The sequence below is a fragment of the Passer domesticus genome, chromosome 17 (genome assembly GCF_036417665.1).
Source record: "Passer domesticus isolate bPasDom1 chromosome 17, bPasDom1.hap1, whole genome shotgun sequence".
NCBI classification, from domain to species: Eukaryota; Metazoa; Chordata; class Aves; order Passeriformes; family Passeridae; genus Passer; species Passer domesticus.
The window spans coordinates 4,864,670-4,874,743 of record NC_087490.1 but is presented as its reverse complement, the minus strand read 5'-3'; the positions used below and the strand labels follow the sequence as shown (position 1 = coordinate 4,874,743).

At 45.1% G+C, this 10,074-nt stretch overlaps 1 long non-coding RNA gene across 1 annotated transcript in view; it reads left to right on the top strand.

Moving 5' to 3' along the window:
• Positions 1–10,074, top strand: part of LOC135282451 (uncharacterized) — a 146,832-nt gene that overhangs the window by 96,363 nt on the left and 40,395 nt on the right. The gene's annotated exons all lie outside the window — the stretch shown is intronic.

The window sequence follows — 10,074 nt, the reverse complement described above, 5'->3', positions numbered from 1 at the left end:
GGAGAGCTGGGGGGGTCGGGCTCTGCTCCCAGGGAACAGAGGCAGGAGGAGAGGAATGGCCTCAGGTGTGCCAGGGGAGTGCCAGGTTGGACACCAAGGAATTTCTGCATGGAAAGGGTTAAACATTGGCTGGGGCTGCCAGGGAGGTGGTGGAGTCCCATCCCTGGAGGCATTTAACAGCCATGTGGATGTGGCACTTGGGGACATAGGTCAGTGGTGGCCTTGCCAGCACTGGGGAACTGTTGATGTTCTTAGAAGGCTTTTCCAGCCTCAGTGACTGTGACTCCTGCCTGGCTTTGCCATCCCTGCCACAGGGATGTGTGGGATCCTTTGTGCCACAGGGATTCCAGGATCCTTTGTGGAAAGCTGGAGCTCAGAGAGGTGGGACAACAAATGTTCCCAGTGCTCTGAGCTTCAGTGGGATGAGTTCCTGCCATTTCCTTTCCCAGCTGGGGCTGATGTAGGGGGTGTAAAAGGGAGGCTGCTGTCAAGGGGGTCAGTGCAGCTCCTGCCCCTGCTGCTGTGTCTGCTGGGCCCTCAGTGTTCCCTTGGTGTTCCCTTGGATCCCTGCACCGAGGAGCCTCAAAGGCAAACATGAGAAATTTCAACATAATCTTGTCTAAGATGAAACTCCTGTGGCTTTAGCACTGGACTTTGAAGGTCTCAGAGAAGTCAGAGGCCAGGTAGAAAAATCCTGTGTCTGAATCAATATTTTTAAGTTTCTTCCCTGTGTTGTGCTCAGCCAGGCTGGGAGTCAGGCCGTTTGTTTCAATTATTAAATACAGATTTATGACCTGTTGTTTTTGTTGGAAATAGAACCAGGCTTGGGACCAGTTTTCTCCTTGCAAATAATTGTGGCTGCAGTCAGTTCATGCAGGTAAAAACATATCAGTTGTGTTTATAAATTCCCAGTTTCCTACTGGTTTTCTCTCTATCCTCATGGCTCTGACCTCTCTCGTCAAAATGTAACAGTCCCACCTCCCTTTTTCTGGGATTATTGTGTTTTACACAGGACTAATCTGCATTTGATGGCTTTTCTTTGGCATTAAGCTCTTACAGAACTTCCCAGCAGAGAAAATCCCTGCACTGTGACAGTCCTGGTTTGATGACAGCCTGGTCTGGTGGCTCCAGAATGGGAATATTTTCACTGGTGTTGATAATAACAATGTGCTTCTCACTCCATTCCCTGGGCGGCTGTAACAACTGCTTTGCAGTACCAAGCATGGAAAGTTTCCTTTTATGTAGATATTCCTGTATGACTGTTATTGAATAAAACCATTTTGATAACAGTTAAAATGGGGATGGCTGAAAAGATGTTTGAAGTGAGGGAGAGTTCAGGTGTTTTGGGTAAAAATTATCTAACAGAGAAAGCTGATAATGTGTGATGTGGTAACACATTAAAAAAGCAGGGAGACAAGTCTGCTACTCCTGCCCAGTAATCAGTGGAGCTGCAGTAGGGTGAGTTCTTTCTTTAAAGGTTATTTTTCTTGTTGACAATACACAGAAAAGACTGTTGTACATACCTGGTGTTAATTTTTTTTAAATACTCCCCTTTGCCCTAAAGTTGTGAATCTCTTAAACTCCAGCACGAGAAATTACTGAGGAGAAGAAAACCAGCAAACCCTTCCCCTCCCCACACCCCTGCCCATACCCACCCCTCCAAAACTTCATGTATTACTTGAGCATCTGGAGCACTGAGCTGAGGGAAACATGGTTTCTAAATTTTTTTTTAAACAAAAAATCCCTAACTCTAATCTATAACCCCCATTCAGACCTGCCTCTAGGGAGAAACCCACCAATTACTATTTACTTTACCAACCTAGAGTGATTTGTGGGCGTATGGAAGAATTATTTACGGTTTCATGCAGGAAAAACTTTCAGCTCCCTATTTGCCCTTGTAAGTAATGAGTTGCCTCAGGGGATCAAAGGTCAGATTTTGGTTTTAATGCCCACCTCCTTTTAAAAAATAAATAAAGCAATCTATGTGAAAAGAAGAAGGAAAAAAAAACCCTAACAGTCTGAAAAGGCTCTGACTCCTGCTCTGCTTTGATGTTTTAGGTCTGGAAGGGATCATAAATTTGCTGGTGTGAGATAGAGTGATAATAAATGTAGCTTTTAACTGCTGGGTTTTTAGCTCACACAGCATCCATTATCACTGGCAACTGCAAAGGGAATGCATTTTTTTTTCTTGTTGCTCTTTAGCAAGATAAATATTCACCCTGTTATCCACTGATGTCCCAAAAGCTCACATTAAGTCTCTCCTTGTAATCATTCCCCAACAACTTCCATTCTTGGCCCAAATGATCCAGGGGTGTTGGGGTCAGGCTGCCACTTGGCTCAGCATTCCCAGCTCTTTATTGCATGGGTCCTTTTCCAGCAGTTTGAGGTGAGCAGGGGATAGCCCAGGAACAGCTGGAAACAGAAAATTGGTTTGGGGTTCCAAGCTAGAGAAGTCTTGAGGCTCCCAAAGGGCTGAATGCAGAAAAACTGGTTGGTTTTGGGACTTTTGCATCTCTGTTGGCCTTGTGTGAAACTCATTCCTTGGAGCCTTTCCTCTCTCCTCTTCTTGACAAACCAAGGGACTCTGTGCCCTGTCAGCACCTTTGTGCCAGCCCTGGCGTGTGTGAAGCTCAGACAGGAGGCACTTCTGGAAATTCCTATAATGTCTGATGGATGCTTTGTGCCAGCATGGAGCAGAGCTTCCAACCCAGCTGCCTTAGTCATGTCATGAGATTCTGAAACAACCTTGTTAATAAATGATTTTAGCCACTTAGATGTCTATTAATGTCTTTTTGCTGAATGCCAGCTACCTCATATTTCAAGAATTTCCACAAGCACTTATTGATCATGTATAGATTTGGAATGAATTTTGCCAAATCAGTTTATTATCCCTATATATCTCTTTCTCTCTGCTTTGCTGTGTGGAGTAAACAGTTCAAGTATTGTTTCTGTTTTCCTAGATCAGCAATTAGGTCATTTTTACCCAACTCACATCCATTATGGATCACTTCTGGTAGGAGTATCATTTATTATTACTTTTTGAAGTCCAAACATAGATTTCTTTCTTTGGTCTGCTGCAAAACTTAATGATTTCCCATATATTCTTTGAGGCCTCCAATCTAAATGAGAATGTCATCCACTCAAAAATCAGAAACTGTTAGAAAACTGGGAGTAGAACAGATGCTGGACAGCAGTTTTAAGTAAATAACATTCAGAGGGTGTATTAAAAAACATTGACTGAATCTTTGCTAACAACTTGATGCAGTTAATACTGTTATTTATGGTAGCTCTTGCTCCTAGTTCCTTATTTTACATCTTTATTGAAATTGCATTTATTAGAGGATACCTTTTCTTACGTGGCCATTCCCTTCCAATCATGGAAAGAACCCTCTTCTCATAGATTAAAAAAAGGTGAGGTCAGTGGGATGTGCTGTGTAGTCTGAATTCTTCTGCAAAGGGAGACAGGCCCTTTGAATCCATTTCTTTGTAACTTCCAGAAAAGTGGTGGCAGTTAATTACCATGGCTTTGGAGCAATTAACTGCTAATTTGAGTATGTCTGGGTGTGGTTTTTTACAAAGTTAATCCACTCAGGGTTTTCCTTTAAGGACTAGCTTTACTTCTAACTTTATCTTTGGAGCAGACCCTGAGTGTATGGTCTTGGGTTTCTGTTCCTGTGTCCTTGAGTATATCCAAGAATCAGTTTGGAATATTGTCTGACCTCATCACAGGCACTTTGGCTGCTTGCCTTGGCCACACTTTTCCTCCTCTCTGGGTCCATGCAGGTGGTCATACCTGGCACTCTGAGGTCGTGTTTTAGCTTGACAGAGTGAGCCATTTCATCCCCAAAAGTTCTCTGGGACAGATGGGATGTATTACCTTGGGACGTGCCTGTGCCATTGGCTCAGCCAAGAGCCTGGAGGATTATCTAGGCTAGACCTCATTTCCTGACTGCTAAAATTAACTGAGATGTATGCTGCTCGTAGTTACAAGTTTCTGTAATCCTAGAAATGTTTTAATGGAAAAGTATGTCTTGGTCATCTAATTTTATCGAAAGAATCTTCTTCAAATTGGCCATTATTGTCAGTTCTCTTTTTCAATTACTCCTTCTAAGATGGTCCCAGCTATCTGGGATTCCATATAAGAAAGGGTGCATGATTGTCAAACAGAAAATGGATTGCTCATCCTGTGAGTAATCTCACAGTAAAAAGGAAAGCTGGATTTCAGTGACCACCTGGAACTGAGTCTGGGAAAATATCTCAGCAGAATTTTAATTTGAGCTGGACTTCAGTAAGGCTGGACTTTAGATAAGGTCAGTTCTGGGACTAAAAACATCTGCTTTCCTGGGCTGGATGTTGTCCATACTCCTTGGAATAGGACAGCTACTCATGGGAGATGTTAGCTAAGTTCTGGAACCAGCTCTGCTTGTAAACCCTCTCAGGAAGCTCCTGCTGGTGTCTGGCAATGCTGAACACTCAGGTGGGAGGAACTGAGGGGGGCTGTGTTGAAATGACCCCTCTGTGGTTGAGATTAGGCAGTAAAATATAGAGAACATGAGGAACTGGAGCTGGGTATCCTCAGGTACCTTGCAGTTGCCTTTTGAGAGGTGTTTGTATCCATATCTGTGCATCCAGCTGGGGGTTGGCTAGCACTGCTCAGCAGAGTGAACACAAGGAATCGTTACTGCCCTGGAGCCATGATGGTCTACGGATGTGAGGGGCAGATTCTGTGAGAAGATTTTTTTTTTCCTGTTATTAATCCCAGTGAAATATTTAGAAAAGCAAACAAAGTTTTGATCTCATCTCTCTTTGAGTAGTTTCCTACTTCAGGCAGACTCACCAGGGCAGAATACCTGCATGTATGCATGTGTTGTCCCAAAAAGGTTTGGAAAAGAATTCCGAGGGTGAAACCCAAAGAATTCCTGACTGACCTTAGGAGTGTCACATTAACACTCTGTTTCCTTTTGTTATCAGTGACTAATACCTATTCCCTCCATGAACAAAATAATCTCTGTGGTGTGTTGGATCATTTTAAATGGGGGAGCAGGGATAAGGAAATCTGAACATCAAAGCAGTGGTGAAGGAGGGCTTATCTGTGGAGCAAAGGTGGAATGAGCACACACCAATGCATTTGTTGTTATCCTCAAGGTCTGATAATCTGCACCACACTGAGATGCTTTTGGATTTCAGCAGTCAAATAGAGACAGATAGAAAAAAAAGCTTCACCATTTAGCTAATCAGGATTACACCCAGCTAATGGAGAGAGGTTGTTTCCCCCCTTCCCTATCATCCTGGTCGATTCCAATTGATCCGGGTTCTGCTGAGCGAGAGCAGTCCTTCAAAGTTTATTCTGGTGTCAATTTTTATAGTTTCCCCCGCTGATCAATAGAATGCATAATCATTAAGGCAAAGTTTGTGAAAGCTAATCCTTCAATAGGAGTTTATGAATGGCTCAGAGTGAGCTTGAAGCATTTGGATGTAAGTGGAACCTTTAATCAGGTGAGTGACAGGAGACAGTCAATAGGATTTGCTGAGATTGGATTCTGATTTTCTATACAGCTCTGCAGAGTGAGCAGGAGAGAGGGAAATGGGGATGGCCAGAGGAACAGACACAGGCTAAAATGGAAGTTTCTTCTCTTTTATTATTTATAAAATGTATTTCCAATATTTTTAAGAAACACTTTGCACTTGCATATCATTTTTCACCTGGAGAGCTCAAATGGGGACATTTGCTGATTAAACACTGCATCATCTTCTTGTGAAGGTGAATACCAATTAGTGCTGCTTTATGCTGTGAGAGCTTCCTGCACCAGGTTTTCCAAGTGCAACACCTTTGGAGCTCCTTGGCAAGGTGAGAAAAAGCAGAGGCTGATGGAGTAGGGCACTGGCAGAGGAAAAGGAGCTGTGGAAATGGAATTGCTTTGGGTTTGCCCACTTGGAATATGGTTTAACTGTGGACTTGTTTTTTTATTTTTTCACACATCCTAGTCTCTCTGGAATGACTGATCTGAACTGTGTAAACTAAGAAGAAGAGCGAGAAATTATCTAAAACAGGGAACTGGAAAATCAGAGGATGAGTGGGATGAGCTGTTGCACTGAGTTCATCACTACCAAAAGCCCTTGGTGTCACATTAATATCTCTCCTTTTCTCCTTCTCTGCCATTTTGAGTGCAGTGAAATGAGCAGAGCAAACCTGCCAGCAGGACACCTTTTCCAGCAGCTAGAAGTATTTTTGCTTGGGCAAATAACTTCTTTTTGCTGAAGGATCTGCCTTAGTGTGCCAAGATGAGAAGAAAACAGCCAGGGGAGAATCTGTTTGCACTTGGTCTGTTGATGAATGAAGGGCTGGGTTTTGGTGTTAGCACAAAGACCTGTGTGCAGTTGGACACGCTGAGCATTCCTTGGCTGTCAGGTTGGGCAGCACTTTGAGGCAGGAAACCAAAACTGCTGAAGAGCAAAGCTGGGCTTTTCATTTGCAGTTTCCAAGAAGAACAGAGTAAGAGACATGAATCATGTAAATAGTGGTCACTGAATTCCTTTGCAGCTGGCAGATTGAGGGGTTGCTAAGAGTGTTTGAAAGGGAGTTTAAAGTTGCAGTGAGTTGCCTTCTCCAAACTGATCTAGCTCCATTGGCTTCCCATGCTTTGCATCAGCTGAACGTTGTGCTCAGGCTCATCATCTGCCTTTTCCCTCTGGTGCTTAAACAAATGTTTCAAAAGCAGATTCTCATTTGGAGGGTTGAACAAAGCCATCTTGAGCACCTGGCACTGTACCTGCAGGTGGGCTCAGGGCTGAGGGACCAGCTCATGGTCCTCTGTACATGAATCATGCTCCTCATCTTCTGCTATTGTCCGATTGGGAACTTGGTAAAAGTAGGAGTTTTTTATTTTAGCTGAATTTTGTTTCTTTATTTATTGCTGTTTCATTGTCCCTGGGGCATTTTGTCATCATGATTGCACAGCAGTATGAGTAAAGAGAGATAAGAAATAGAGAAATTCTGCTTATGGCAGCACCTTCGGGAGTTCAGAGGAGTCAGAGCTATATGGGAAATTCACCACCACTTGCTAAGAAAATAGAACATTCCAGACAAATGCAAGGTGCTGGCCCAGACCTGGAGAAATGGACTGAAATGCTGTTGGGTTTCCAGGCACAGGCAGGACTATGAGAGCTGTGATGGGGCAGCACCTCCACTTTGCTCTGGTTAAGGTTTGGGAGAAGTGTGTGATGAGTGAAAGCTCTCTTACCTCACAGAGGAGTTACCACCCAGTGACTGTTGGTAGTTTCACGCCTAGACCTGGATCTGAGTGTTGTTTCTTGACCCCACTGCTAAAAGACTGGGGTTTGGCATTTGGTGTGAAATGCTTGCAAGTCTCTACCCTGAACTGCTTTTGAGTGACAAGGAGAGAGATGGGGGCAGCTCTGAACTTGGAAATTATTCATTGCTGAGATGTAGTTCAAAGCTTTTGGTCTGACAGGTGCTAACCTTTGATCTGGTAAATGAGAACTTTACCCTATGGAGGGGAGGGAAGGGGAGGAGAAGGGAGGATTAATAAATAGGGGAAAGGGAGGATGACTTAGGAAAAGTCAGTGGGACCTGAGACATGAGTTTGTTGCATCAAGCTCAGGTGGAAGGAGATGCTGAGGGTGCTCAGGAAAATACTGTAGACTGTGAGAGTGCTTTTACTTCCATTCCTCCCCCATGCCCCTGTGTACCTTCTCCTGGAAGTCCTGGTTTGCTTTGCCAGGGGACTGGGGAGGACAGTGGCACTTGGGGTCAGTGTTGGAATTGTCCCACTCAGCCTAGGCTGTTGCAGCCATTGAACTGTGGAGCACAAATGTGTGTTATGGGCTGCTGTGGCTGGAGAGGTTGTGCTGCCAAGGCAGGTGGTGGCTGTGGGGAGGTCACTGGACCTTTTCTTGTTAACCTTGAGTGTAGCTGTGCTGTCCTGCAGCCCACAGAGCCCCTGAGAGTCAGAGAGGAAAGGCAGCTGAGTTCAAATTGCCCTTGGCAGGACACAGCATCAAAAGTGTTTTCCCAGAGTTATTCCTCCAAGAGAACGGGAATTTTATGAGTCCTAGCTCACCCCAATGCTGCAATGCCGTGTTTATGACACATCAGTTTTTCCTTCTCTTTTGTCATTGCTTTCCTTCTGGCTGCCCAAGTAGTTTTCCTGCTCCACCAAATGCTTCATGTTCTGCTGGGCTCCTCCAGAGGCTGACAGTGCTCCTCATAAGCACTGCTGGGATGCTTTCCATGAGTGCTGACCCTGTTCCCAGCCTTCCCCACACCCCCTCCCTCTGCCTCCCACTATGGTAAATATTTTAGTACTCGTTGAAATCAATTGAGCCTCATCAATTGGAAATAGAGTGTAAATCACTGGGACTTTTGCATTCACCCCAGAAATCAATTTTCACACATTAGGGCTATTAGCTTATTGAGAAGTGTGTGATAAATGGCTGTGGGCCATGGTGCAGCCACACCTGCCAGCTCTGCATTTTGCATCTCAAGTAGGCTCAGATCAGGGGGATGCCAAGGGGAGGCAATTCTCAGTGTGGGGTAGGAGACATGAGGCTCATGAGCCAGGCAATCTGTGCCTGGAGATCAATAACACCACGAGCACTAACTCATCCTCACCGGGGCTGGAGGCGGCTCGCAGCCAAAGCTGTGGTTAGGCAGCTAATTTTTATTCTTTCACAAAGATGAGTGTAATTTGGGAAGGAAAGGTGAAACACAGATTACAAACATTTAATAAAACTAATGCAGTAGTTTAAAAAAGAAGCTTTTGTGTAAGTCAATATCCTCCTTCCACACAGCAGCTGCAGGTAGGGTGTAGAAGTGCTGCCTCCTTCTGTGATCCCAGAACTCCAGGGAGGGAGGATGCACAGTTCATTTCCAGCTGTGATACAGGGATAACTGGGATTTCTAGTCTGTCTCTGTAATTCCTTCCTATCCCCTTGATTTTTTAGAGTGGCAGCTAATTAGCTTCTTGCTGAGCGAGTCTGGGAGAGGCGAGGGATCTGGTGGCCTGGGCCAGTGCCCAGCAAGTCCTTCTGTGGCCATCTGGAAGAGCTTGGTCTGTGTTTGAAACATAACTAATTCTTCTCAGTTACCAGTGCCAGTCCAAACCATGGGTGACTCCAGGGCCTTGGAGGCTCTCCAGGGCTGCACTCCGTGTTCATGTGCTGTGTAGTTTGGCATTTTACACATGTGAGCCACCCCTGGAGCTGTGGCAGTCATGCATAAGTAGGGCAGTCTCTTTGGCTAGAGATCTCATCCCAGTCCTTCTCCTAAAAACTTCTCCTGAAAAAGCATATGTTTCCCAGTATTGGATATTTGTCTGTACAAGACGAAAAAAGGGATCCTGGAGCACTTGGATGGATGTGCAATGTCAGGAGCAATTGATTTTCTTGCTGTGCAGTGGATGCTCGTGTACCCCTGTCATTCCAGGAATAAAACCCTGTGTTATTTCAAGGGGCACAGGAGATCGATGTCGTCAAAGGTTCTTTCCCAAATGAGCAATGTGGGCTTAGAGGCAAAGCTCCTTCCTGTGAACATCTGGAAGGGAGTGACTGGGATGCTTCTAAGCCTGCCCACTTTGGAAGCCCAGGCCAGTGGTGCAATAGGGGCTTTCCTTGCCCAGACACTTGTTTTAGTGAGGGTGCTGCTGGATGGACTTGAATTGCATCAGGAGCATCCCAAAAACAGGCAGCAGGAGAGCCAGCACGGGGAGTAGAGATTTCCAGGAGAAAGTTTTTGGTGAACACTTGGGGGTAGCTTTGATCCACCCTGAGGATCCACTGTTTTGATGCTGATACTTTATCACTCTGTGTACCTCTTCCCTTCTGCCTGTTTGCTTTGAAGGACCAAACTGAGGCGCTGAGAGTCCTGACTCACTTTGGGATGATCTCTTCTGGCCAGCTGGGAGCAGGAAGCAATGACCTGCTCTCCACAGAGTGCCAGCGAGGTTTGGCAGCTCTCACAGCAGCACAGACAGCTGGCTTTAAAACGTTCACACCTAAAAGCTCCTGGGTTTCATTCAGCCACATTGCTGGAACATTTTCCAGTTGCTCCATCCA